This window comes from Felis catus, chromosome C1 (assembly GCF_018350175.1).
Source record: "Felis catus isolate Fca126 chromosome C1, F.catus_Fca126_mat1.0, whole genome shotgun sequence".
Classification (NCBI taxonomy): Eukaryota; Metazoa; Chordata; class Mammalia; order Carnivora; family Felidae; genus Felis; species Felis catus.
In genome coordinates this window covers 3,704,071-3,731,853 of record NC_058375.1, presented here as the reverse complement: position 1 = coordinate 3,731,853, position 27,783 = coordinate 3,704,071, and the positions used below count along the sequence as shown (strand labels likewise).

At 57.2% G+C, this 27,783-nt stretch overlaps 2 long non-coding RNA genes across 5 annotated transcripts; both read left to right on the top strand.

The window, feature by feature from the left end:
• Positions 1-27,716, top strand: LOC109502049. 2 transcript variants are annotated; one of them, XR_002744284.2, is made up of 4 exons: positions 1-4,543; positions 6,014-6,069; positions 8,071-8,286; positions 8,989-10,817. It is a non-coding gene; the product is annotated as an uncharacterized LOC109502049 (long non-coding RNA). The 2 variants fall into 2 exon arrangements; XR_002744283.2 differs by adding an exon at positions 27,162-27,716 and having other exon boundaries at positions 3-6,069; positions 8,989-9,110.
• LOC111561672 lies at positions 14,164-21,940 on the top strand. Of its 3 annotated transcripts, none has more exons than XR_006583868.1 (3): positions 14,164-15,409; positions 15,492-15,732; positions 19,474-21,940. It is a non-coding gene; the product is annotated as an uncharacterized LOC111561672 (long non-coding RNA). The 3 variants fall into 3 exon arrangements; XR_002744285.2 differs by having other exon boundaries at positions 14,164-15,732; positions 19,474-19,604; positions 20,233-21,940; XR_006583867.1 differs by having other exon boundaries at positions 14,164-15,732.
• Positions 27,717-27,783: the final 67 nt, after the last annotated feature.

Sequence of the window (27,783 nt, the reverse complement as noted above, 5' to 3'; positions counted from 1 at the left end):
GGACAGAATTCCAGTGTCGGATAAAGGTCAGCACCGTGGCCTTGATCTGGCCACTCAGGGCTCTTCTGCTGGGGCCCGGGCTCCAGGTCTGGTTTGCTGTGCGGTCCGGGCTGTGAAGGGTGGGCCTTCTCCCCTCCTTCACGAACCCAGAGCCTTCTGCCCTAGACGAGGACTGGCACTGGGACTCTCCGTGCGGTTTCCGGTCCCAGGGTGCAGCTGGCTTCCCAGGCAGCGGGGCATTTGCATGAGAAAGCCTCGCGGCGGCTTTCTTCACGCGGGAACCTTATCATTTCCATCAAGGGCATTTTTTGGGTATTATTATATTCCTTCCCTCCTGCCCCTCCTCCTCCCACTCCTGTTGAAAGCCACTTTTAACTAAATGGAGTCAAATGAAAGCCAGATTAGCTGCTTTGCTTTTCTCATGGCTGATAATGATTTAATGCTATGTTTGTCTCGATTTAGAAATAAATTAAGGCGCCTTTTAAAATCGTTGCTTCAGGTTCTAAGAGGTTGGAGAAAACAACCATTACGTTTCCCTTAACAACCTTTCCTACCTCCTCCTGTACGCGGTCGAGGTACATTTGTTGGTCTGACCCCCAGCGGTCTGAGCGTAGTGGCTTCACAGAGAGACAGGAGAGGGAGGAGGGACTGGCCAAGGACACCAAGGATTGCCGGAAGGCACCAGAATCTAGGACGGAGGCCTGGGACCCATTCTCCCTCAGAGCCTCTGGAAGGAAGCAGCCCCGCCCCCACACACCTGCCATTGGGACTTGTGGCCTCCAGGGCGGTGGGAGAGTGAAAGTGCCTTGTTCCAGGGCCACTGACCCCGTGGTAGTCGGTTGTGGCAGCCCCGGGACACGAACACGGAAGGAGTTCTGGGGCCCACACGGCCCGGGGGGTCCGGATTTCTGGTCCCTGGGTGGGGGGAGGGGCGGTGTGGATCTGAGGAGTGGCCCACGGGCAGGGGGCACTTTGGTGCGTGGGGAGAAGCCCCGGCGTGGCCGTCCTCCCCGCAGAGGCGGCTCTGGCAGGAGCAGCCTCCACTTGTCTGTCCCCGTTTGTCAGCCGTCCCGAGCTCATCTGTGCCTCAAGGATTTCTGGCATTTCTCTGCCAGACTTCAGCCGTGAGATGACCGCGTGCCGGAGCGACGCGCTCCTCCCCGGGAGGGAGGGTCTCCGGGACCAGGGTTCTGACCACATTTAAGGGAAGAGAGAAGGAAGAGGCTCCTTTCGTGCCGACGTTCAGACGTGCAGGGAGAAGAGGCCTGGATCTGCGCTTCCTCCTCTCTCCCTCCTGGGCCCGGCCGGACACCGCCTCCTGGCTGCTCTCCTTGCTTGCACATGGCCCGCCAGCTCATGCCCCCGGCGGGCAGCGAGACCCTAGGAAACCCAAACCTGGTCCCAGGGCCTCCCTTGTACACCTGTCAGTGGGGAGGACGGCGACGCTGTCTCAGGCCCGAAGTCTCTGAACTCCCTCCCACGTCATCCACACTTTCCCTCACCCCTTGGCTTCCCTCTGGGGGTGCGAGGACCACGGACCAACCCTGCCCATATGTCTGCTCAGCAGACCCTCCTTCGGGGGCCTCTCTGGGCATGCTCAGTCCTCGCTGTCAGGTGGGGTCCTCCGTCCTCCCTGTGAGGTGGGGTCCTCCGTCCTCCCTTAGAAGTGGGATCCCCTGTCCTCCCTTTGAGGCGGGGTCCCCCGTCCTCCCTTTGAGGTGGGGTCCCCTGTCCTCCCTTTGAGGTGGGTTCCTCCGTCCTCCCTGTGCGGTGAGGGTACTTGCATAGGTGAGGCCAGGGTCAGACATTCACCTTCACCGGAGGAAGGTCAGGTCTGTGGCCTCAGGTGCTTTAGGGGATCTGACGCGTCAGGGCCGTGGGTGCTTTTCCTGGTTGGCCCCCTGGGCTGTGTGTGAGCCCACCTGCACGTCCTGGCTAGGTGCCCCCTTTGGGGCGTCTTGGAGCAGGTCTGTGTCCCAAGGGAGCAGGCATGGGGGACGGCAGGGAAGGCCTGCCCACAGCTGCCCTCCTGGGCGCCGCCCTCTGAGAGCCCCCTGCGTCCCAGTAGGACTGTGACCGGTGGATCCCACAGAACAAACAGTGGACACGCCGCCACTTTGTCACAAGGGCCCCCTGACAGCCTCCTCGTGTCCTGGTCCGGCTGCTCTGCTTCCGGAATAGTGGCCAACACCAAACCCCTCCAAACCCCTGGCCTCGTTCACTCATCGACTGACAGATCACAGAGCCCGGCTTCCCTCCACACCTTCTCTCTGGACTCGCTGTCTGGGCCTCAGGGACCTCCCCCCCCCTCCCCCCCCAGGGAACCGTACTTAACGGGCTGGGAAACTGAGGCTCAGTGGCTTGTCAGAAGCCTAGGCCACCCACCCACGTCCACGTCCTGGGTCCTTCCCCCGGCGCTGTGTTACAACGGGACGCACGGCGCCAGCGACCGGAAGCGGTGGGAGGGGAGGGAGTGCCCCGTTGACGTCACCAGGTGCTGGTGCTCTGGACCTTGCAGCCCGCCACCCCCCCGTCCCTGCTTCAGGTGCTGCCGGCAGGATGCGGTCCCTGCTGGGTCAGCCTGGCCCTTACCCCGGTCCTGCCTCTGAGCCTCCTCCATGGCAGCTTTGGGCCTCACTGGGGGGTCTGGATGCATGTGGTGCCCACTGGTAGGAAGGGGCCTGTCTCCCTCCAGCCGCCCCGTCCCCCGCTCCTGGTCCCCACTCTCTGCCGACGGTCACGCTTGGCTGTGCCCCAAGAGGCCCGGACTCGGGGGCGTCCACCGTGTCGCCAACCCGCTCTGTCTTCCTGCGTGGCTGCGCTTGGCGGTGGGTGGCCAAGAACGTGTAGGAACCTTCCGTATGAACCAGATGTGGAAAACTGAGGCTCAGAGAGGCTCCGTCCCCTCAGCCTCGGGGCCTGCCTGCTCCCCGCACCCAGGGCAGAGCTTTCTGTGTGGAGCCAGGCCCCAGGGTCCAGGAGGGAGGTGACCAGCCAGTCTCTCTGTGTCCTGGGGAGGCCCTGCTGGTTCCCCCCTCCGTCTGGCACTGGCTGGCATGTCTGCTCACTTCCCAAGCACGAGGAGGTACCCGGCCTCCGAGGCCTCCTGACACTCACTGGTTCCAGCTCAAAGCCCCCTCATTGTGTCCCGATAGCTCCAAGCTGACGTGGCTGCCACTGTCTGTGACGTGTCGCCCAGGGACATTCCCCTCTCTCCTTAGAGTTATTACCAGTGTGTGAATCTGGTCTTGGGGAAGATGCTCACGCCTGCCTGCCTGGGTCAGGGTGGCCCCGCTCCCTGCTGTCCCCACGGCCAGTGCATAGAGCAGGTCCCTCGGAGGCAGAGGAGAAGCAGCCTGCCCTACTGGTCTGAAAGGTCCCCAGTGTGGAGCAGGGAGGGGGAGGGCGACCCTGGCCGCTGCACTCCAATGTCCCCTCCTCACCCCGGCCCAGGGGACTGGCCAACCTCTGAGCCCCAGCTTCCAGGTCAGCAAGCCCTGATGAGCCCTTCCCGGACAATAGTAGCATCTTCGTCACTAGGCAGGCCTCTGTCCCCTCAGTGCCCACCACTCACCTGTCTGAGCCTTGACTTTCTCACCTGTAAGGTGGGACAATAGCAGTGCCTGCTCACAGGGGCTCTGAGGACATGTGTTTGGGGCTGTGTCCAGCACGAGAGTAGGAGAGGCTGGCCAGGCAGGGCGGTGCCGGCAGGTGGCAGGTGCCACGCAGGAGGGGAGGCCCACCTGCCCCTGCAGCCTGTTGCAGTGGGGAGTGGGGACAGGACAGATGGGTCAGCTCGGCCTCCCAGAATACCAGCTGTGCTTCCCAGGCTCCCCCCACCCCCGGGGTAGGAAGGGGAGAGGCCTTTGCACACCCCAGCAGGCCAGAGCTTTGAGGAGGCGGGTTAATGCAGGGTGAGTTCCCGTCCGTCACCTGCAATGACCCGTTGTGAGAGGACGCTGAGAAAACAGAGACAAAAATCAATGAGGATTTGGAAACAGACATTGCTGGAAACAGTTTATTTCCAGAAGCAGCGTGGTCTGGAAGAGATCTGAAGTGTCGGCCCCGAGGGGGGCCTGGGACAGACTGGAGAGAGGGGCCCCGGTCCCCAGCGAGGGACTACCTCACCCGGAGCCTCTCCCTGACCCGCTCTGGGCCCCGGGCAGGGCCTGGTCTTCAGCCGGGAGGTCGCTGCTGCAGGTGTCCTAGGCTGGGGGCCTCTAGGCAGAGACGACTGTAGGCTTTAGGATGCGGGGGGCAGATGGGAGGGTGGGGAGCTCCCAGCGCCTGCCAATCTCCCCGGGCGTGTGGGCCGGCAGGGCATCAAGTGGTATTTATGACTCTGCTGGGAGGCTGTGTGAGTTGATCGGTTTGTTCGTTCATTCGTTCGTTCGTTCATTTGTTCATTCACTCATTCATTCAACAGCTGTGTCTCAGGGATCTCTGATGTGCTGGGTGACGTCCATCCGCCCCAGACTCTCCGTTCTATTTCTGTATCCCTGGAACACAGCCCAGTCATCACTGCTCACTTACAGTCCCCGAGGTCAGTGTGCTGATGGAGGTGAGCCCTGGGTTCCCCGAGTGTCAGGCAGAGGGTGGCCCTGGTCTGCCTGGGGTGCTGTTAGGAGCCGCTCACTGCTCTTCCTGTCTGCACCCCAAACCCTCCCTAGGCTCGGGGAGATGATGCCCTGCGGGGAGGAATGTCACTGCTTTTTAAGGCGTATTAGGCTGAGAAGTGGGCACCCCCGTCAGGGCCCATGCCGGGTGCCTCTGTAGCTCTGTGGATGGAAAGTGACAGCTAGTATTTCTGAAAAGAATTCTGTCAAGACCACAGTACATCAAGGGCCCTACACAGGCTTATTAAAGTGGAGCCACTGAATAATTTTCCCAGAATAATAGCATTTCTTAAGGATTGTGAATGAGCCCCGGTCTCTCTTTAGCTGCCACGAGCCAGAAATGTCCGGGGGTGGCTCCAGGGCACCATTTCAAGCTGCAGAGCCCGTTAGGTTCCCCTGGGAACACGGAGGCGGGTGCGGGCATCAGAGTTACCCTGGCAGGCTCCGGGGTCGTGTGGAGATTAAACGCGAGCGGAGACTGCAGTTTCCAGGTGCTCGCTCACAGGTATCTTTAAGACGCCCTGTGCGCAACAGCTGAGGAAGCGGCAGGTGCCGGGGCTGCGGTACTGAGGAGACTGGGAAAGATGTATCCCGCTGGGTCTTTGGATTTGTCGGCTTGGACAGGGGGGCTGGGCTTTGGCCAGGGGCCTGGGCACTTCTGAGATTCTGATCAGCTTTCTCCAGGGTGTGGGGGCTGGGGCTGGGTGGGGGGCACAGCTGTCTGACTCCAGTCACCCTTTCCAGGTAGAGGGAGGAGCTGAGCTGGGTCCCCAGCACCTGCAGGAGACGTTAGCTGCCTGGGGTGGGAAAGTTTAATGCCCCCCCCCCCCGCCTTTGAGGATGTGCACCTGCCGGGGGGATAGGAATAGCTCCTTCTCCCCCAAGCCCAAGCACTTGAACCCAGGTCAGTGAGGTCAGCAAGAGGCTAAACCCTGAGCTCGTCAGCCTCTGAGAGCCTGTGGTTCTGAGACCCCCTCTGTGCAGGGAGAAAGTCAGCCAGTCATTGTCAGGCCCAGGCTGGACGTGTGTGGAGGCGGGGACATTTCTTCCCCGTCACAGATGGCTCTGTGGGTGTGTGACTATCCAGTCGCACGGGGCTCCCTGCTTGGGGGGGCTCCCTGCTTAGGGGGGGCTCTCTGCTTAGGGGGGGGCTCTGCACTCGGTTTAATGCTCTATTGCTGTTTTGAAATGTGGAATAATTGTTCCGCAAGGGGTTCCAGGCTTTTAGTCTGCACAGGGCCCTGCAGACTCCCTAGCCAATCCTCCCTCTCACTCCCCTGGGGTGGGGGTGGGGGCAGGGCTCCCCCAGGCGGGTGTCGTGAACCCCTGATGGGAGCGTTTGGGAGGACCTGCGGGCCCGTGCAGCTCAGCCTGTCCCCGCTGCCCTCTCTTCTCAGGACTCACCAGCCTGCGGTGACCCGTGTGCCGGGCTGCTCGCCCCTCCCTGTGACAGGTAGGCGGTTCTACCCAAGTTCGGGGCGAGTGGCAGGAAGCCATTGTTGCCCGACACCCGAGCTACTGTCTGTGAGCTACGTGCCGTCTGCACCGGCCTGATGCTTCCTTTATCCCAGTTGGTTCAGAGCGTGGTGGCCGTAGGAGGCACATGAGGCAGCTCCGGGCGGTAATAATGCTGCGAAACAAACATCTCCCGAGCTCAGTGGCTTCCAGCAGAGCGTTTCTTCTTTGCTCACGATTCTCTGGTCACAGTGGCGGCTCCGCTTTGGGCTGCAGGTCAGGGTCAGCTTGGCCCTGGCTGAATCTCGTGCTGGGACCAGCGGCCTCCCGGGGCCCGTTCTCACGGGTAGCAGAAGCAAGGCGGGGGAGGCAGAGCGCCGGGCGGGTGAGAGCCGGGCTCACTCACACCTGCTCACGTTCTGTCGGCCAAAGCAGGCCCCGCGGCCAGGCTCGCCCTCCCGGGAGGTACTGCAAAGCCACACCCCAAAGGGCATGCGGCGATGTCCCCCTGCAGCGACGGAGGCGGGACTTTGAACCGTAATCCAGTGTGGCCCCAAGGATCTTGTGTGGTGACCCCCTGCTCCGACCCCAGCATGAGGGTCAAGATTGGGTTTTTTGGAAGATCTTTGAGCCCTGAGGCCAGCCGCCTGGTGAACAAACTCTTGGAAGATGCAGCTGTGCTGGGTGACTGAGGGCTTTGAGAACCCTCGCCACGGGGAATCTGGTGGGACAGCATGACCTACAGTGCTGGCTTTGGCCAGGACCACTCAGGGGAAACTTCCGGCGCCCCCGGGATGCTCTGTGCTTGCGGCCGAGGGGACAGAGCAGTAGGAGAGATGCTTCCTGGACGTGGGCGTGTGGCTTTCAAGGTGACCATGGGGCTGGGGGAACCCAGAGAGAGGGGCTGCTCGCCCGGCTTCAGGCCTGGGGCTGGCAGGGGTCTTTCCAGAGGGAAAAAAGCCTGTGCTGAGATTTAAGAGGGGAGAATGGTGTGTGGGTGGGTAGGAAAGAGCATTCGAGGCAGATGGGCGGGGGTGGGGAGAACACAGCGGGGTCCGCCCACCCTCGGGCTCACCGTCCAGCACAGGCAGGCGCTGGGGGACTGGGACTGGGAGAGGGTGGGGCCCAGAGCGCTTGAGCCCCACGGTCCGCCGGGCAGGGGGTGGGGTGTAAGGACCCCCACTTTACCGACCGCAGCTGGGCGGGGGTGGGGCTGGAGTCTGGAGCAGGGAGAGGACGCGCTCTGGGTGCTGTCTTGGCCCCGAGTCTTGGCATCAGGGGTTTGTTACCTGGGGGAGCCGGAGGGGAGGGGGTGCTGTTCAGTGCAGTCGGCTTCCTGTGAAAGTTCAGCCACCTTAGCAGGTAATTAAGGCCCGGCTGCACTCAGCCTGGGTGAGATCCATAAAGCGATGATGTGACAGCCTTAATTAGCGAGGCCTTTTCTTCATAAATACATATGGCACTTAATGAGCATCAGAATGGAGCCTGGATTTGCAGCCACTGCTGGCCGTGAATCTCGCGCACAGGAGGAAGCAAGGCGACTCTCCTGGGAAGCGTGTCTCCCTTCAGCAGCCCCGCCTGTGCCCGGGATCCTGGGCCGGACGGCTCACTGCAGACTCCTGGCCTCGGGGTCCTGAGCTCCCGAGACCCGGCGCTCTCATCTGCCAGAAAGTGAGGCAACAAGCGAGTGGATTGGCAGGAGCCAGCTTGGCCCCTCTGGGTGCTGCCCGTGGTCATTTCCTGCCGTCTCGCAGCGTGGGGACCTGGGGAGCAGGGACGGTGTCACTCACGGTGGTGGGCAGTGAGCGCCGGTCTGCTGATGTCACCGGTGTTGGGGGTGAGGAGGCACAGTACAGGCGTGAAGGCCTTTCTGGTGGCTGGCATCTCGGCCCGGACCCCCTTCCGGCCAGGCCCAGCACTGCCCTGCCTGAAACCCCAGCCTCTCTGTGTGGGAGGCGCCCCATACCTACGAGGGGCCGCCCGCCTGTCTTGCCTCCAGGATCCCAGGCGAGCCTGGTAGTCTGTCCTCACGACATCAGCTTCGACTAAACCGTGAACTTCCGTGCCATCAGAGGTGCAGCCTGATGGGGACCATGTCCGGGAGCTGCCTCATTCATCAGCGGGTACAGCAAGGTGGCCCATCCGTCCTGTGGAAAGACAGACAAGGCGCTCACATGAGCTACAGCACGGAAGAGTCTTGAAAACGTGGTTCCAAGTGAGTGAAGCCAGACCCACAAGGCCACGTAGCATCTGATTCCCTCCATGTAAATGTCCAGAATAGGCAAATCCAGAGACAGAAAGCAGATTAGTGGTTGCCTAGAATTTGGGGGAAGTGGGGAGCACTGCCAAGGCCCTTTTGAGGATTAAGTGTTCCGGAACTAGGTACAGGTGATGTTGTACCCTGTTGTGAATGTGCTGAAAACCACCTTAAAAGGGTGAGTTTTACGTGTGTGAATTCCGTCTGTTGAGAGAAACCATGCAGGGGTGTGGGGCGGGGACCCCAGCTGGGCCGGGGAGAGGCCTGGTTTTTCTGGGAGGGAGAGGCCAGGATGCTGGGCCTGAGCCTGGTGGCCCCGGCCTCGCTCGACCTTGGCTACAAGGGGTCCTGGCTGGGGTCTCTCGGGCCGTGGCCCCCAGAATAAAATTCAGTGGAGAGAGTGCAGGGCAGCGGCCCCAGAGGCCTGGAGCGTCCCCGTCTCTTCACAGGCAGACTGGGCCCACGGACACATCCCCCCGCCCCAGAATGCAGGGACCAGCCAGCTTGACTGGGGGGAAGCCGGGGTCTCCCACGGGCACCCACCTGGAAGGAGCCAGTGTGATCTTTGTGCTGTCCGGGCTGGCTGATGGAGTTGTCCCCGGTAGCGACACTGTGTGCACATCACTCCCGCTTGTCATTCTCCTGCTGTCCCCTCCCCAGCAGGAGGAAAATCAGCTTCTGGCGACTGTGAGATGAACTCACGGGCAGGACGTTCGCCCCCTACCTCCCCAGGATGGACGGGACTGGGAGTCTCTGGAATCATCCACGCTGGAGTCGCCTCGGTGAGCTCTCTGTCCCCGGCGCCTCTGCGCAGGGCTCTGAGCCTCTGGTAAATGTCCCCCCCTGGCTGTGTCCTACCTGGCCACCCGTGTCCGTGTCTCCGCAGAGACACATCAGTGGTCCAGACTTAATGAAATGTAATGGGGTGGGCTTGACTCTGGCTTGCTTCTGAAGAGAATTTTTCTAATTTTATTTTTAATTCTCTAACACGCATGAGCTCAGCTCATGGAAATTACAACCGTAGCTTCCCCCTCTGCTACCCAGCCACTGCCTTGTGTGACCACTTAGGACAGAATTAATGGCAGCAGCCTGGTCCTGCTCAACTAACTGGCTCTTTGGAAGCCAGTGATTAAGCTTGGTAGCCAGGCAGACGCCACGGCTAGGCCGCTGAGGGGCTCCTGGGCGGGCCATTCTCGGGGCGGGGTGGGGGGAGATGTTTCACCACCCGAACTGCTAACTTTTGGATGTCATGGGTCAATAAAAATAACTTAGAAAAATGCCAGAGAGGCAGTTTGGAATTTCTAACTTATCTGCTAAGTAAGGGCATTGAAAGAATTGCTTCTAAACCTGGACTATTCTGGCCACGCTCATTTCGTAGAGGAAAGAATATGTAAGTGCTCAGAACGAGGACAGACACACTCTGGAAAAAGGTCCTGTAGATAGGGCACGCTAATCGGAACGGAGAACTGCCCTCCGTCACTCCCATGCCCCTTCCTAGCTGGGCTGCCGTTACAACAACCCCACACGGGGCTGATTGACAACAGACTCGCATCTCTCACAGCCTGGGCTACCGCTGCCCTCACCCCTTCCCTCGCCTTGTCCCGCTGGCCCTGCTGCAGACAAGTCCCAGGGAGCCTGGGGTCTGATGGCAGGGGCAGGCTGAGGAGGGAGGAGAGGGCCGCGAGGCTCCCCCAGGACTTCTGCAGGGGTGGGGAGGACAGAGCTGTCCTCTCTGGTTCCGAAAGCGAATTGATTTTCTGTGTGGTTTTAGCCTGTTTTCTGCCCTCGTGCTGAAAGGTGGGGGCCCAGACTTGGCTTTCTGGGCCCCAGGCAGGCTGCAAGCCCAGGGGAAAAAATGAGACATCTAACAAGGCTCAAAGAGGAACCTGGCTTCCCTGGGCCAAGCTCTCAGTTGGGATGCGGGATGCGGGGGCCGGGTGCGGGATGCGGGATGCGGGGGCTGGAAGCCGGCTCTCACTGACAGACAGCCTGGCTGGGTGCATCTGTCTGAACCCACAGCAACAAGGGGCTTATCAATACTGCATCTCGGGATCTGCTCAGCTGCCTGCGGGGAGATGAGGGGGCCGGTTAGAGATCCTCTCCCAAGTGGGTGGGGGGAAGGAGTGGGGCAGATCCTTCCAGAAAGGGGCTCGACAGGAAGGGGCTAAGCAGAGGAACAGCTCTCCTTGCTCCCAGGAGTAAGCAGAGGCTTGGCTTAAAAATGTTTTTGGTGCCTGTTTTCTCCTGTAGGATTCCGATGGTTTCCTGTCTCACATTTAGGTCTTTCATCCATCTTGAATTTATTGTTGCGGACGGTGGAAGAAAGCGTCCCAGTTTCATTCTTCTGCCTGTCACTGTTCACTTTTCCCAGCAACGCTTTCTCAAGAGACTGTCTTTTTTTCCATTGGATGTTCTTTCCTGCTTTGTCGAAGATTAGTTGGCCATACACTTGTGGGTCCGTTTCTGGGTTCTCTATTCTGTTCCATTGATCTGAGTGTCTGTTCTTATGCCAGGACCATATTGTCTCGATAAGTCGGTCAGAGAAAGGCAGATATCATATGCTTTCACTCATGTGTGGAATTTGAGAAACTCAGCTGATGAACACAGGGGAAGGGAAGGGAAACTAAGATAGAAACAGGGAGGCAAACCATAAGAGACTCTTAAATACAGAGAACAAACTGAGGGTTGCTGGAGGGGAGGTGGTGGGGGGATGGGCTAGATGGGTGGTGGGCAATCTTTAAAAATTTTTTATGTATTTTTGAGAGAGGGAGACGAGCGTGAGCGGTGGAGGGGCAGAGAGAGAGGGAGACACAGAATCCGAAGCGGGCTCCAGGCTCGGAGCTGTCAGAACAGAGCCCGATGCGGGGCTCTAACCCAAGAACCATGAGATCGTGACCTGAGCCAAAGTCGGAGGCTTAACCGACTGAGCCACCCAGGCGCCCTGGGTGATGGGCATTACGGAGGGCACTTGCTGGGATGAGCACTGGGTGTCATATGTAAGAGATGAATCACTGGGTTCTACTCCTGAAGCCAAGACTACGCTGTATGTTAACTTACTTGAATATAAATAAAATGAAATAAGAAAGTTTTGGGGAGGTGTTGCAGGGCGGGAGGCCGCGGGCATGCTGGGGCTGGGGTAAGCTTCAGTAAGGGGTATTGGAGCGGGCGGAAGGCGTGTGTGTGAACAGGATCTTGCTGAGGCTTTGGGGGAGGAAACCCCACACGTGAGCCTCAGGGACTCAAGGGCCAGGGCCACGACCCCGTGCTTGGCTCCCCCTCCCCTGGGCTCTGCTTCCCTTTCCCGCCCCCGCTTGAGGCCAGGGCCTGATCCAGCCCCCTGGAAGCTGACGGGGACAGGTCTGGCAGAAGGGTGAGGCTGCACCAGTCGGGGACATCCCGCCCCCGCTGGGCACAGACCCGGCTCTCAGAGCTCCCTGAGGCCCTGCCGCCTCGCCTGACAGGGAATCTGAGCAAATGGCTCAGCTCGGCTCGGCTGCTGAGGGGACAAGGGCTTGCCAGTGCCCTCGGGGACAGTGACGTCCTCGGTGGCTCCCCAGAGCCTGGCCAGCGCCTGGGACTGGAAATGGAGCTGAGTGTCCAGGACCCCACGGTAGGGGCCCCAGGGCGGAGCCAGGCTGCCTTTCCAGGGGCGTTGTGTCTCTGTGGGAACCCTCCCGTTCTTGCGGAGGCTCCCGCGTCTGTCTCCTGGAGGGAGGGCTGTCGTGCACACGGTCGGGGACTCCATCTGGGCGGGCCAGCTGGCCCTTCACAACTCGGGCCTGGGGGGCCACTAGGTTTCCGAGAAGAGCGCTCTCCCTGGCCTGGCGGGGAATCGTGAGCAGCCAGTTCCCGCGGAGGCCTTTCCTTGCCCCAGACGGCCAGAGGTCACGCCATAGCACCCAGCCGGCGTGTGCACCTCTTCTCCTCTGGGAGCTGACCGTTACTGCACCACTGTGCGCCTGCGTGTTTCGGAAGCCGTGTCCCTGGGGAGACTTGTCTGTTCCCTTCAATCACGGAGTGATGTCTGAATGCCTCTTCTGTGCCAGGTGCCACTCTGGGCCCTGGACATAGGGGACACCGCAGACCAAAGATCTTGTCCCCCACTCGGTGAGTGCCATGTGCGTCCTGCCTCCACATCCCTCCCCCTCGTCCCCAGCCCCATCGTCGTGAGCTCACAGCCTGAGACGCAGCTTTGTGATGCCCACGCCGAGTGGGACTCGGGGCTGGGCTGCTTGGGAGAAAGCAAACAGCTAAGTGTTGGCAGGAAGGAGCGGACAATCGCTTCTAAACTTGGGGTTCTCCGTGCCAAGTTGCGGCTTGGCGTGCCTTCAGGCATTCTACGTTCCCAAAGGTTTGGTTAAAAAAAATTACTCAGTGACACTAGTTAAAGAACAAAGTGAGGCAGGCTTTGCTCCGGGGGCGGGCTACCGCGATAGGTTCGGTGGGGTTTTGCGGTGGGGGAGAGGTGGGGCTCAATTCAGAGCACAAAATGGGCACGTGGGGATTTATAGCCACCGAGAAGGGTGGGGGCAGTGGATGGAAAATCACCAGGAGGAAACAGCAGGAGTGAGGGAGACGCGGGCTACACCCGGGTGATCAGACACCCCCTGGGGATGGCGGGCGATGAGGGACCCCGTCAGATATGGAGGGTAGGGGATTCTGGCTAGACTGACCCAGCAGGATTCGTACTCAAATTAGACGGTGGGGAGGTGAACATGGAAAGTCAAAATCAAGGCCTGGTTGAATAGGGCTCAGAGGAGGGGCGCCCGGGTGGCTCAGTCGGTTAAGCATCCGACTTCGGCTCAGGTCATGATCTTATGGGTTGTGAGTTCGAGCCCTGCATCGGGCTCTGTGTTGACAGCTCAGAGCCTAGAGCCTGCTTTGGATTCTGTGTCTTCCTCTTTCTCCCTTCCTTGCTCTCTCTCTGTCTTTCTCTCGCTCTCAAATAAACATTAAAACAAATTAAAAAAAAAAAAAGTAAAGGGCTCAGAGGAGCCTGTAGAATTTGGTCAAAGACAGAATCTTTGTCACGTTAACAAAATGGTGGTTGTGCAAGGATGTTGAGACCTTCTTCCTGTCCTCTTGTACCTCGGGGCGACTGAGACTACCTCCGTCATCCTGGTCTGGATGTGGACTTGGGGCATGGTATGGGGACACCCCTTCTCTCTGCACCGGCCCCAGCTGTTGGTTTCTGACAGGTCTGGCTGGATTGTGGATCGAGTCTGTGATCTGGGGAAAAAAGCAATGTCATCGGCCCATTCAGACATCACACACCATCCACCGCAGCCCAGGCAGGAGCCGGGAGGCAGAGGGACAAGGTTGGGGTGCTGCCCAGGCTCCGGGTTTCACTTGCTCAGTGTGTGTGTGGGGGGGAGGAACTTCGGGGTGGGTAACGACGCAGGAGGAGGGCTGTGTTCGAGCTGGAACAAGCAGACATACGGGGTGATGCCCGCCTCCCCTGGGCTCAGAAGCGGTCCTTGCTATGCCTGGTGTTTCCCTCGTGCGGCTGAGCCGAGGGCAGGGGAGACCCAGCGGGAAAGCCCTCAAACCTCAGGCCCATCCTCCCTGGTGCCCCCACGGGGATGTTCCCGAGGGACACTGGCAAACGCGTTTGAAACTGAATTTCCGACACGGCCGTCCCGAACCCTTGGCGACATGGGTGCCACCTGGAGGGAGCTGTCAGTGGGTCAGGGGACTCCGAATTGGGCTTGCCTACCGGCCACGTCAGCATTCTGAAGCCATCCGTCTGATTCTCCGGCCCCAGCCGGGTGTCCAAGGATTCTGTTCAATTCTGACGCGGACTTACCTGGAATTAGACCCCACAGTGTAAGAGGTCAGTCCCACAGACTGCCCCCTCTTCCAGAGGCCAGTCACACGGCCCAGACCACCTGTACTTCTGACCAACTGGCTATAAACTGGGGGTTCCCACGACCCCCTCTTCAGGTTCAATAATTTGCTCAAAGAGGTCACAACACTGAGGAAAGTGCTTTACGTGGGTTTACTGGTTTGTCCTGAAGGATACAGCTCAGAACAGTCAGATGGGAGAGATGCATAGGGCGAGGTGGGGTGGGGGGTGTGGACACCGCCTTCCCCACACCTGCACGGGCTCCCCACCTTGGAAGCTCGCCAACCTCATCATTTAGGGTTGTTATGGAGATTCCACGATGAAGCCATGCTTGATTAGATCATTGGTCGCTGGCGATTGAACCCAAAGGTCAGGGGGTGGGATGTAAATTCCAACCCTCTAAACCCTGGGTTGGTTTCCCTGGCAACCGGCCCCCACCCAGAAGCTACTAGAGGTCCACCAAGAGTCACCTCATTAGGGTAAACTTGTGTAGGGTTGAAAGGGGCTCATCATGAAGAATAAAACATGGTTCTATTACTCAGGAAATTCCAAATTCTACCACAGCCGGTTAAGGTGGTCATTCTGCAGTCCAGTGACTCAGGATCCCCAGCGTCGCCTGAGCCATTGTGCTGTGTTGTGGCATTTGCCTCTGTGTGGGCCTGTAGGATTTCTGTTCGCCTCTGCGAAGCCCCAGGGGAGCCCGAGGCAGCCCTCTTTGGGACTAGAGGGACCCATCGTGCAGCGTGGTCACGTTGGGTGTTTCCACGTGCTAGACCCTGTGCTGGTTGCCACTTTACCAGGCCCTCCTACCGTCACCTCTGGGAAAACCTAGGATTTGGTCATCTTGGGTGGGGCTTAGCCACATGTTACCTCAAAATGGCTTCATCCAGTGTTATTATTCCCTGGAAGGGCCTGTGTGAGACTAGCTTGGTCCTGACAGGTGCATGCACCCCTGATCTTCTCTGGGCACCCTGGGGTCACCAGGAATGACCCCAAGGCACATCTGAAGGCCAAAACAGGGGGAGATATTAAAATCTTCCTTCTCTCTGAGCAGCAGCTGCCAATCCAGACGTCCCTCGTGACTGGGGTCCAGGTGGCAGAGCAACCTTGTGAGAGCTTCCCCTCCGCCCCCGTGTGGCTTTGCCAGCTCTGGGATGATGCCAGGAGCGCCCTTGACACCTCCGAGCCTCAATCCCTCTTGTGGACCCGGGGAACAAGACCGTGGCTGCCTCGGATGTGGGTGTCCAGGGAGGATCCCTAGTATCAAGCCGGCGGCCCAGGCAACGTTCCTTATTCTTCTTACTGTCATTGCCCGCAGGCCGGTGTCTGTCCTCCTTCGTCTCTGCTGGGCCTGCGGTGCCTGGAGATGGCCTGGCTTGTTATCCTCAGCCCCAGCATGGTCGCCCCAGCCCGAGAACCGCTGAGGGAGAGGACGGATGTGATCTTTCAGGCTCCCCAGTAGCTCTCCACACACACTTGGACAGGAAGGCCCTCACTCCATCACGGCTCTGGATCCCGAGGCACAGGCAAGCTGTTGGTGCTGAGCCTCTGTTCAAAGGGTGGGTCTTGGTGGAGGGGGAGGGAGGATTTCCCAGCTGGCATCTGATGGTGGCGCTGTTGGCTCATACCAGGCAGCCGGCCAGCCAGCTCTGCAGGCTCCTGGGCCCGGGCCAGTGAGGGAGGGGGGGGAGGCTAGGGCAGCCGGTTGGGCAGTAAGTCCTCTCTTTTCCAGACAGCCCTGCAGGTTTCCTGGCCCGAGTCCACCACTGAGTTTTGTTGAGGTCTCTGGCCTTCCTCGGTGGCAGAGAGGACGGTGGCTGGACAGTGGACAGGGGAGGGCCTGGAGACCAGGACGGGGGCAGGGAAGGAGCAGCTGGGCGGCCCTGGCTAGGGAGCCAGCGTCGCCGGTCTTGACCACCCCCAGCCTCCTGGCTTTTCTGCAGCCTACGGTCTTCCTTGTGCTGGCTTCCTGGCACCCTGGGGATAGCTTAGGACCTCTCCGTAGCTGGAAAGGGGGTCTGCAGTCAGCAGCTGATGGGTGGGGAGGGCAGCAGATCAGGTCAGCAGCTATGGTTTGATGGTTGGCCTAGCCCAGCTCTGGGTGGCCTGATATCCACTCCCCATTCCTGAGACGGTAGCTGTGGTTGACAGAAAGGCTCTGCTGGGGTATTCTGCCTCTTGCCAGGATCTTTCTGGGGCCCTAGAGGACCCCTCAGTCTTCCCTAGAAGCAAGACTGGGTACTCTGCTGGCTGCATGCCTGGCATCCTTGCAGATTTCTCGTCCATGCTGGGAACTTTTGTAAGTCAGTGGGAATTCAACAAATAGGAATGGAAGCCCACCCATGACCCGGTACCATGTTGGCACTCAGCTCTTTGTGGAAAGGCTGGGTGATTAACTCCTCACTAGGAGCTGGGATATGGGGCTTGGGCCTGATCACTGATGCAGGCTAGTAACCTTGGACCAGTGCGTTTTCTTTCTAGGCTTTGGTCTGGTCATCTGGGAAGTGGAAGAGTTGAACACGATTCATTTCTTTTCTGCCTTGGGTTTCTGTTCCCCTTGTTAAGTTTCCTAATTTTACCCGTTACCTTGGTTTCCTGACTAACATTTCCCCTAACTTCTCCTGGTCATCTTGGACTAAGAGCCCACCCCTGTCTTGGGACCTTGTCTTTTCCCCTGCTTCATTAACACCCTTACCACCACCGTCATCATCACGATCAGCCAGGTTCTGCCCCAGGCCACCAAGTTTGCATCACCATCACATCATCATCATCATCATTATCATCACCACCGCCGCCATCATCACAGTCATCCCCAACATCAACATCATGATCACCATGATCACCATGATCACCATCATCACCACCATATCACCATCATCATCACTATTGGGCAGGTTCTTCCCCAGGCTACCACATTTGCATCACCATCATCACCATCATCACCATCATCACCATCACCATCTTTACCATCACCATCATCACCATCATCACCATCATCACCATCACCATCTTTACCATCACCATCATCACCATCATCACCATCATCACCATCACCATCATCACCATCATCACCATCACCATCTTTACCATCATCATCACCACCATCATCACCATCACCATCATCACCATCACCATCATCACCATCATCACCATCACCATCATCACCATCATCACCATCATCACCATCACCATCTTTACCATCATCATCACCACCATCATCAGCATCAGCATCATCACCATCATCACCATCATCACCATCACGATCATCACCCTCTTCAACATCATCATCATCAGCAGCAGCAGCAGCAGCATCACCATCATCACCATCATCACCATCATGATCATCACCATCTTCACCATCATCATCATCATCATCATCAGCTATCATGTTTACATCACCATCATCATCATCACCATCATCATCATCACCATCATCACCATCATGACCATCACCATCTTCACCATCATCATCATCACCACCATCAGCATCATCACCATCCTCACCATCATCAGCACCATCATCACCACTATCATCGTCATCACTCTCAGGCAGGTTCTTCCCCAGGCTACCACATTTGCATCACCATCATCACCATCACCATCTTTACCATCATCATCACCACCATCATCACCATCACCATCATCACCATCATCACCATCATCACCATCACCCTCTTTAACATCATCAGCAGCAGCATTAGCTATCATGTTTGCATCACCACCATCATCATCACCACCACCACCATCATGATAATCACTACCAGGCAGGTCCTGCCTCATGCTACCATGTTTGCATCCCTACCCACCACATCATTGGCAGCAACAGCACCATTACCGTCTTTATCACAGCCTCGGGGCTCATTTGGTGATGAATGAATGACTCAGGTTCTGGAATCAGACTTCTTGGTTTCATTTCTGGCTCTGCCATTTGCAAACTTGGTGGCCTTGAGCGTAACCTGCCTCTCCTCATTCTACCCTCTTGTAAAATGGGGCTGATGCCAGGGGTCAGAGGAGGTGGAACACGTCAGGGACTTGGGAAAGGGCTGGGCATGTAATAACAATTCATTTTTCTTATTAAAATGATCCCCAACGACCTTGAGAGGACACAAGGTGACTCATGGAGGTTGAGGCACTGGCCCTATACATACCGCCATTGACATTGGGCCCGCGGTCAGAAGTCAGACCTACCACCTCCAAGGCCACGCTTGTCACTATGGGGCTTACGGCCCTCCTCTCAGGGAGCTGCATATAGACATCCCTACATCTTTGCCTTGAAGCCTGTCTTGAAACAGCAGAGATGCTCTGACAGGAGAGAGGGCCGTTGACTTTTCTGGGACGTGCTGGGACGAGTGGAAGGTGTGTGGGTGACTTGTTCTGGGGCAGTGAGGGGGCTGACGGGAGAGATGGGAGAATAAGACCGACATTTCCTTGTCCCTCTTCCACCCTGTTCTTAGTCACCTGCTGGAGATGGGACAGGTCAGGAGAGAATGTACGCTCCCATTTCTAGCCACTGTCACTTTTCCTGTTGGTTCCATTTGTGAAGGAAGCAGAGGGGGTCCTTGGTAGCAACAGACCCCAGGAACTCAAGATTTGAAGGACACCCTTTTGAGGTGTCAGGGCCTTTTTGAGACTGACGAAAGCAACGGGAGCCAGCCCCTGAGTTGGCCTTCTCTGATATCCACACCCCCGTGGGGTCCCCGCCCACACTACCTAGAGCTAGCCTCTGCAGACTGTAATGTAACATACTGAAGAAGTGATAGACGGTGACTTTTGAGGCCGGGTCACAGAAATCATCTGACTTCTGCCTCGCTCTCTCTTGGATCACTCTGGGAAAAACCAGTTGCCATGCTGCGAGGACACTCGTGCAGTCCCTACTCAAGTGGATCCAGATGGTATAAGACCAGGTCTCCTGCCAGAAGCCGGTGAGAACGGAGGTCTCCCGCTAACAGCCGTGTGAGTGAGCCAGCTTGGCCGCTCTCAGCCCAGCCCCAGGCCGGCCTTTGGATGCTGCTGCCCCAGCCGACAGCCCCACTGCAGCCTCGAGAGAGATTCTGAGCCAGAACCACTCAGCTAAGCCACTCCCAGATTCCTGACCCACAGAAACTGTGACATAATAAGTGTTCATAGCTGTTAAATTCAGACGATTTGTTAACGCTGTCTTAGATAACTAATAAATGTGGCCCCCTCTCCCAGAAATGCACTTAACACCCACTTTTGCCAACACTTTCAGGACATTCAAGGAGTTTCTGACATCCAGGAAAATCAGGCTAAAATTCTCTGCCCTCTCGCAATCCCTCCAGGTGTGGAAGCAGACACACACACAGCGTGGCAGCTGGGTTCCAAGAGTGAGCTTCCGGAAGGACCAAACACGGGTCCTGCGCATTTCATTTATCCAGGAAGTTCGTGAAATGCACGGCTAAAGTGAAATGAGGTACCTGATCGCTTAAACATTACTGAAACAGCCCTACCTGGGTAGTTGCTGTTTGGGCCGGAGCATAGCTAATAAACTTCATCTCTTTTGGACAAAACATTGTGAGCTTGAAGAGTCTCAAGTCACATTCGTTATCAGCAAAGTGGAAGTCGCCTCATGGTCGCCATTGCGAGCTGTCCCCCGCGTCACTGCCCGCACCATCATCGTCATCACCATCACCACGCTCTTGACATCACTGTCCCCATCACCCGCCATTGCTACCATATCACTACTACCCCGGCCACCACCACCACAATCGTCACCACCGTCACCACCTCCCCAGCCACTGCCGCCCAGCACAACCCTGTCACCCTAACCGTCCACATCCCTACCACCGCCACCAGCACGGCCACCCTCTATCAGGATCTCTCTGAGCTTCAGATGGCATAAAAGCCCCTGGTGACCAACAAAAGATGATATTACTTGGCAACGATGATTTTTTATAGTAAAGGGAGCCCCACTTGGGAAACGAATCCTTTTCACAGAGACTGATGGGGTGACTTCTCACAGCACAAAATAATTTGCAAAAGGAGTTCTTTCAGCAAGCAGCCTGACCTATACGTTTCTACTGCATTTCTCTCACCCCAAGGGTCTTCTTCTGGGAACTCTGGAGAAGCGAGCCATGCCTCCAGCCTCCGACATCGAGTGCTGAGCAGACCCCCACTTCCCCCCGCCTTCCGTGGCCTGTGTCACCCTGTGCCGGGCCCTGTGCCTGGGCCTTTGCACTCAAGCTCCCTGAAGAGGACAGACTGGAGGGGGGGGGGCGGTGGCTGAGTGCCCGGCCGGCCCCACTCTTGGGAAGAGAAGCCAAAAGGAGACCCGTCCAGGAGCAGGTCAAGAAGGACATCTTTGCCTGGGAAGAAGAAGGTGATCTATTGGTCTTCCTTCTGGGGAACATTTTATTTGATGCCATTTTCCCTGTTGAGTGGCCTCTGCAGCGTTCACTTCGAGCAGCGGAGCTTTGTAGAGTTGTCTGTTCTTGTAGGCACTGGAGTGTTTCCCCTGGCCCTGCTCACAGAGCGGGCACCACGTGCTGGAGAGGTCTTGGATGTGTCCTGCCCTGCAGAGTCGCCGTCCTGCTCTCAGAGGCTACCCAGACTAGCTTGTTCTTTGGGATGCTTGCCCTGCACTGACCGGCCTGCCGCCACTTTGTGTAGAGTTCTGGCTTCCTGCTGTCCCTTCTGAAGGAGAGCTGGTCCACTCCGGCCGGCCAGAGGCGGCACGTCTGTTGTTCTGCTCGTCTAGCATTTACTCCCCTCCCTCCATTTATTTTTTCTTTTGGCGGGGAGAATCCCTTTCTCTACTCTGCGTGTGGGGGGTCGTACGGACTAGATGCCCCCTCCCTGCTTCGTGACCCTGTTCTAGGAGTAAAGATGGCATCCAGACCTAATCAGTTGGACTTTTCCCTTGGGCTTTGGGCTCTCAGAATAACGGAATGCATGACTCCCCTTGACTCAAGGAGCTTTAATCCTGGCACTCTTGCTAGAATTGTTTGCAAAGAGAAAATCTCTTTATTCTGATCTTGAACCTGGATGAATGCAGGCTTACGTCGTCAGGGGCGAGCTTCAGGAGCGGGCCTGCCTGGGAGCGAAACCGGTGGGGAGGGCAGAAGTGAGCAATACGGAGGGAAACTGAATTCCGATGACATCTTTCCAGTGCGAGGCGTCAGCTGTTTCGGACACGTCCTGGGATTGTCAGTGACACGAGCCAAAAAGGTCCCCTGGGATGGTTGAGCAAGTTTAAGTTGTGTTTCTGTCCAACTGAGAAGGTCTTTAATTCAGCCAGGATCCCTCGTCTGAAGAAAATCACTGTCATTTGGAGGAAAAGCCTCTAGGCATCGAGGAAACCATCCTCTGTGTTTCGAAAGATGTCAGAATAGTTTCTGTCATGGACCACGAGCGCTGGTGTTTTCCTTCTCTTCGTTCTCTGGGACTTGGGCTCCTGCCCAGCCCTGGCCATTCGTTGGGCAGGACTTCAGAGGACAGTGGCAGTGGCCAAGTGTAGATGAGGCCTGGTTCAGGGAGGCGGCTCCTGTGGCACCTGTGGTGGGTGCTGGGAGGTGACAGGTGGGGGAGGAGGAGTAGAGAAGACCACTTATTTGCTTCTCAATTTAACCTTTGATCTGGTTTGTGAATCTGATGCCCAAAGAGCCTGCACATCAAGGACTCAAAGATTTCCTTGTTAGAATCTAGTGTCTGTGTCTTTTCTAAGCTGATAATTTGCCATTAAAATATTCGTAGGGAGCCCAAAGGAAGGAACCCTAAGTAGGGAAACAAGAATTAAATGATCTAAATCCACACGTGCCTTTTCTTTCTCAGGACCCTAAATCTATCATCACCCCTCAATTAACTCAACCTCTCAATCTCCTCTTCTTCTTCTTCTTCTTCTTCTTCTGTTTATTTATTGCTGAGAGACAGAGAGAGACAGAGGGTGAGCCGGGGAGGGGCAGAGAGAGACACACACACAGAATCTGAAGCAGGCTCCAGGCTCCGAGCAGTCAGCACAGAGCCCGATCCGGGGCTCGAATTCACAAACTGCGAGACCATGACCTGAGCCGAAGTCAGACGCTTAACCGACTGAGCCACCCGGGCGCCCCCACCTCTCAATTTCTGAGCAGCACACTAGTGTGGGAAGATCCCAGAGATTTGTGGGGTCCACTCACAGAGAAGGAATTTTACCCCAGGAGTGTCACGGAAAGGGGTGTATTATGGAGTATTACATGGCTTCTTAAACTGTTGGGGGCGGGGAGTGGGGCGCTGAAGAAACAGATTCCAGTGTGAGCTCTGAGGTATGATCAGGAAGTTGTTTTCATTAAACTGGGGCCCCCTGATACTACTGCAGGCTCTGGCACCCAGAGGCCCCTGCTCTGAGCCCCACCAGTGGAGCACATCCCTGCACCCTTCCCCAGAGCTCGGGTCCACGCTCCCGCCTTGTGGGAGCGCATTCCACTGACGGTAGAGCCTAGACCACACCTGGGGGTGGGCCGCAGGGGATTCTGGGAGAGGTAGTTTTACACCCCCCCCCAGCCTCTGCAGAATAAGACAGCCCTGAGGAGGCTGAAACAGACACCAACAGGCGGTCTACCCTCTGCAGCCAAGATCCCCTGACCCTACTCCTTCCCAAATGCCAACTCCAGAGCAAACAACAGGAGCGACCAGCTGCTCCCGTGTGATGGAATGCAGACATCCGTCATAAAAGCCAACTGTCCACATCCTTCCCCGAAAGGAAGACCCAAGTTCCACCAAATTCTAAAATCAGCCACTGACCACCCACCCAATTTAAAGTAGTAGGGCAAAGAGAGGGAGAAAGGAAACCCAAGACACCTTCTCTTTATGCAACTGGCCCGTCAGCCATCTCGTCGGTGTTTGTAACTTTTCCTTCCACTGCTGTTCCCTGTTCTTTGATCCTCAGTGAGCACCTCTGCAGGGCTGGGCTCCCAACCTGGAGGCTGACTCACGGCTCTATCCCTGGCTCTGAGCTCCTGGTGGTCCCCCCACTGTGGGGCTACTGTAGACTCGATCAACCCCATCACAAGACACTCCAGTAACAGGAAGCAGCTCCCCCAAATCGTGTGGCATCTAGAACACTCCCTCTACCTCCATTGAGGTGAGCAGCGTTGAGTTTCAGGATCAGTTTCCCGGACAACGTTCTCTCTTGATCCAGTGGCACGATGAGCCCCAGATGGCCAAGGGGTCCTTTCTCTTCATTGGATGCATTGCTGTGTCCTCCAGTTAGGTCTTCCCTAGGGCACCAAGGCCTCTAAACTGGCAGAGCCTGGAGTTGTGCAGACACGAAACAAACAGTCATCGGGTGCCTACACCCAGTGTTTCCTTGGGGGAGTGTTGCAGGGTACTTGCGGGCTCAGAGTTCACCCCGCATCCCACAAGATGGTGCTCACCCTGATGTGTCGTCACCGGCTTCTATCCAGCACCATGACTGAGTCTTTGGAAGGTCCCCTATCTCACGCCATTACCCTGGAATGCCATGTTTCTGGGTGACAGGTGCAGGGTAAGACCGGTGCATTCCACATGCCACACCATCGCCTCCTTTTGTGTGTGTGTGTGTGTGTGTGGCAAGTTCCTTTGCCAGGAGCCACGCTGTGTGAGGTGGCACGGAAGACAGTCGGCAGGTCTATAGATTTGCAGAAGCACGGTGAGTGGGGAAAACAAATCTGTATTCCAGATAAGTGTCTGTTCCAGGGAGGCCAACTGGCTTTCCCATCTTTGATGGAAAGAGCCTGGTTCCCCAGGGGATGTGCTCCCGTCGGGGCTCAGCTGATACTTCTACTGCACTTGGGAGGGTGGTGGTGGAGCTGCCTTGGGAGCGGAGAGCGGGCCGTTGACATTTCCCATAATCCCCATCCTTGCCTCCACGTCTCTGTCCGGGAGCCCGCTGAGCTCACATGGGGGTGGCCGGGGACAGAGGCTCACTGGCATCTGCAGAATGGGTCGGCTGGTCCACCTGATTCTCGAGAGCCTCCCCTGCCGTGGGGACCGGGGCTCATTCTGAGAGGCCCAGCCCCCACACTCCTCCACCCTTTCTCTTCCCAAGTGTAACCCCTCGGCCAAACCTTTAGACGTTCCCACATTCACTGGGCCTGTGTGCTCTCTTTTCTCTTTCTGGGACCCGGTGGAAAATCAGCTGTGCTGCTGGGGTTCTGCCCACAGGGAAGATTTCCCTCTGCCAACCCACTTTAGGACCCTCCCGGGGGAGAGCCTTGGCACAGCGACATCTGCTTTTGGTCGGTGCCGGCATTTTGTGCAGAGGCTGCAGACTAGGCTTTTCCTTCCTTAGTCGGCTGGTCGCGGGGAGACCCCCAGGTGGGTGGAAGGAGAGGTGGTCGCACCATTGGAGTAGCTGTGAGTTGCGTCCTGATGCGATATCTTGGGTTTTCAGGACCTGCTGGCCTTGGTCTTTTGTATGCGCCTTAGATGGGGCTGCTGCTTGGCGTGGCCCAGGGGGTGGGATCCCATCCGGTGACACTGGGTCCCTGGGCACTCTGTAGGGATCTGTGCCTGACTAGAAGTACAGTCTCCGTTCCGTCTGATAGCAACTGAGACGCAGTTGTCTCTAAAGGAAATCGTTGTTTGCTGAAGAGGCTGTGACTTCACTTCAAAACCCAAGGGACAGACACTGATTCTCCATACAGTCTCCCCATCTGCCACAGACACTCTGAGCCCTGCCAGATCTCAAGGATCTTAAGAGCCAAGAGGAAATGCTGCTCGAGCCACAGCCCGGACCAGCTAGCGAGCTTCCTCCCGCTGTGAGCCCCAGTCTTGCACAGGGGAGGGGGGGGGGCCTGTGCCTTGTTTTAGTGGTAAGCGGCAAGGTATAGCACCCTCTTTATTTTTGCCATTGGAGGGGACATCGGAACATACCCCAGATCAGGTCCCTGAATTTTCAAGAGGTTTATCTCCTACCTTCTGACACACCTGGGTCTTAGCAAGGTTTAAGAGGTCTGCCCGAGGGGCGCCTGGGTGGCCCCGTCGGTTGGGCGGCCGACTTCGGCTCAGGTCATGATATCACGATCCGTGAGTTCTAGCCCCGCATCGGGCTCTGTGCTGACAGCTCAGAGCCTGGAGCCTGTTTCAGATTCTGTGTCTCCCTCTCTCTGACCCTCCCCTGTTCATGCTCTGTCTCTCTCTGTCTGAAAAATAAATAAACGTTAAAAAAAAAATTAAAAAAAAAAAGAGGTCTGCCCGGGACTTCTTGCTCCAAGACCCTGTTGCCATGGGGTCATCCATACAAGGACACCAGCACCCCCTAGGGGGCCCTGGGGGTGATGAAGGCCCCTATGGATGGAATTAGGACTCTGAGACAGAGAGCTGATGTAGCTCCAGGTACGACAATGGAATTGTGGCAGAGGAAATGTGACAGAGGAAAAAGCACATGCCAGGTCAATAGCCAAGTATCAGGCACTCCATCAAGGGGACCGCCCGGGGCAGTGACTGCAGTCACCACGTGAGCAAGTTTGTGATGGCCCCTGGTTGCTCTCTGAGACCCACTTGTGTTCTGCGTGGATCTATCAGGTGGGCCTAACGGGGTTGTGACAAGGAGACATAGGAATATGTCTCTGATGGTGACACGGGACCTGAATCTCTCCAGGGAGGCAGGGTGGCTCTCATTTGCTCTGGGGGAGGAAACGGTAGTCCCAGAGCCTTGGCCTTGCTCCTTCCTCTCATAACAACTCTCGCTGCGTGGGTTGGGGCCCGTGTAGGATTGTGCCAATCTCCGTGCCTGTGTCCCCCAACCGCACTCTCAGGAAGTGCCAAAATAGCCGGTGTGGTTGGTGAGCCTGCTGGGCTCACCGGGAGACAGCTGAGGCTCAAGTGTCAAGGTGCTGTGGCCTCCCCGACCTGTATGCTGACAGGGCCACAGTGGATCCGGGGTCTCAGGATCATCCTTAGCTCAAAGCCATGTCTAAGAACGCCCAAGGGCTGGGTATTCTCTCCTGCGTGGGCAGCGCACCGGTCTGTGGCCACAGGTCCCTTTGGGGAAGGCTAAGAAGCTTGACGGGACACACGTGTGGGGCTGTGTGAGGCCATTTGTAAACAGGGCCATCGTCCCTTGTGCGCACATCCCTTTGCAATGTGACTTTGCGGCAACTCCCATCAAGAGGTAGAGACTATTTCCTTTTGAATCTGGGTGGCCTTGTGACTTCCTCTGATCAACAGAATGTAGCGTAAATGACATTGTGCCAGTTCGGGGCCAAGGGTTTCAGAAGACTTAGTTGCTTCTATTCCTTCCCTGGCAACCCCGCCTTCTCCATTGGAACCAGCCCTGCCGGCCTCCTCGGGGATGAGAGGCCGCAGGAGGCAGAGATAGGCCAGCTGGCCGAGGCCCCAGGCCTCGTGAGGGGCTGGCCAGGATGAGCTGAGCCTGGGCTAAGAGGCAGAACTTCCTAGCTGACTTCAAGACTCATGAGCGATAGTAATGTTTCAGCCACTCGGTTTTCGAGTGGTTTGTTACGCAGCAAGGTCTAGCAGATACACGTGCCGACCCCCAGGGGACCCGGCCTCCTTTTCATTCAGAGGGCTCGGGGCCGCAAAGGGGCAGTAACTACTGCAGTGCCTCAGGTCAGGCTCCTGTTCACCAGGCCCCAAGGGCTGATCGAGCAGGACCGCGGCAGGCTGCCACCGATTTTAGCCCCGGGGTTCCGTGATCAATCGCTCGCTATCGGTGAGCGCTAGGAGTGAAGCCATTCCAGTAAGCATTCTGGCTGGGCCGCTCATTGGGGTCACCATACCCCCTGGGTTCTGGGGGATGAGCGCTGCTGCTCTGAGATCCCAGGGCAATCGCATCACTAAGTTTACCATGGCTCCCTCTCCCCACCGAGCTCTATCCACAGGGGCCCGAAAATCCGTCGCTCCCTTTAGGCGTAGTCGGGTCCCCTAGCCAATTCAGATTCCACTTCTGGTGCCGGTTCCTGTGAGGCTCGGGGTTCAGTGGAAGAGAAAAGATCTATTTCACCTAGTTGAAGTGTAAAGGGATTCACTATCGGGTATTAAATGGTTTCAGGAACCTTCGGGAGGCCGGAAACAAGAGATTCGAGCTGAGTGTCCGGGAAAGACAATCCGCCATGGAATGTACCGGCCTGGTGGAAGGACAGGAAGCTGCCCAGGAGCCGGCGGGCCCACTCACCCACCCAGCTCAGGTCAAGCCTAAGTCCTGCACAGGTGCATGTGATCGGTGGAATCTACAGCTCAGCTTGAACTCAAGCTGCAAAGGGTTCTGGGAAATGTAGTTCTTAGCGTTGCAGCTTCCATAGTCCAGGAAGGCGTGCTCCGACTCTGAACAGATGGAGAGAGCCAGCGCCCCGTGGCCACACACAGCCCATAATCCCTGGACACTGCGCTTTCCAAAGGGTGGCATGGGCTACATACCACGTTGTCCTGATCTCCCACCCTGCCGGAGCAGGGGGGAAGTTGGCCCCTAAAACTCAGGACAGAAGGTAAGAGGTTAGGGCCGGACTGGTGTCAGCATCTTAGCTACTGCTCACTCCTTAGCACTGGGAGCTTCTGTGACCTATCAAGTTTGCCATAAACTCACCGGATGCGGATTTTGTCACTCGTACCCTGTCAAGCGTGTCTTTGACTCTTTTTTTGCACGGGGCCCATAGCTTGGCTCTGAATGCTCTCTC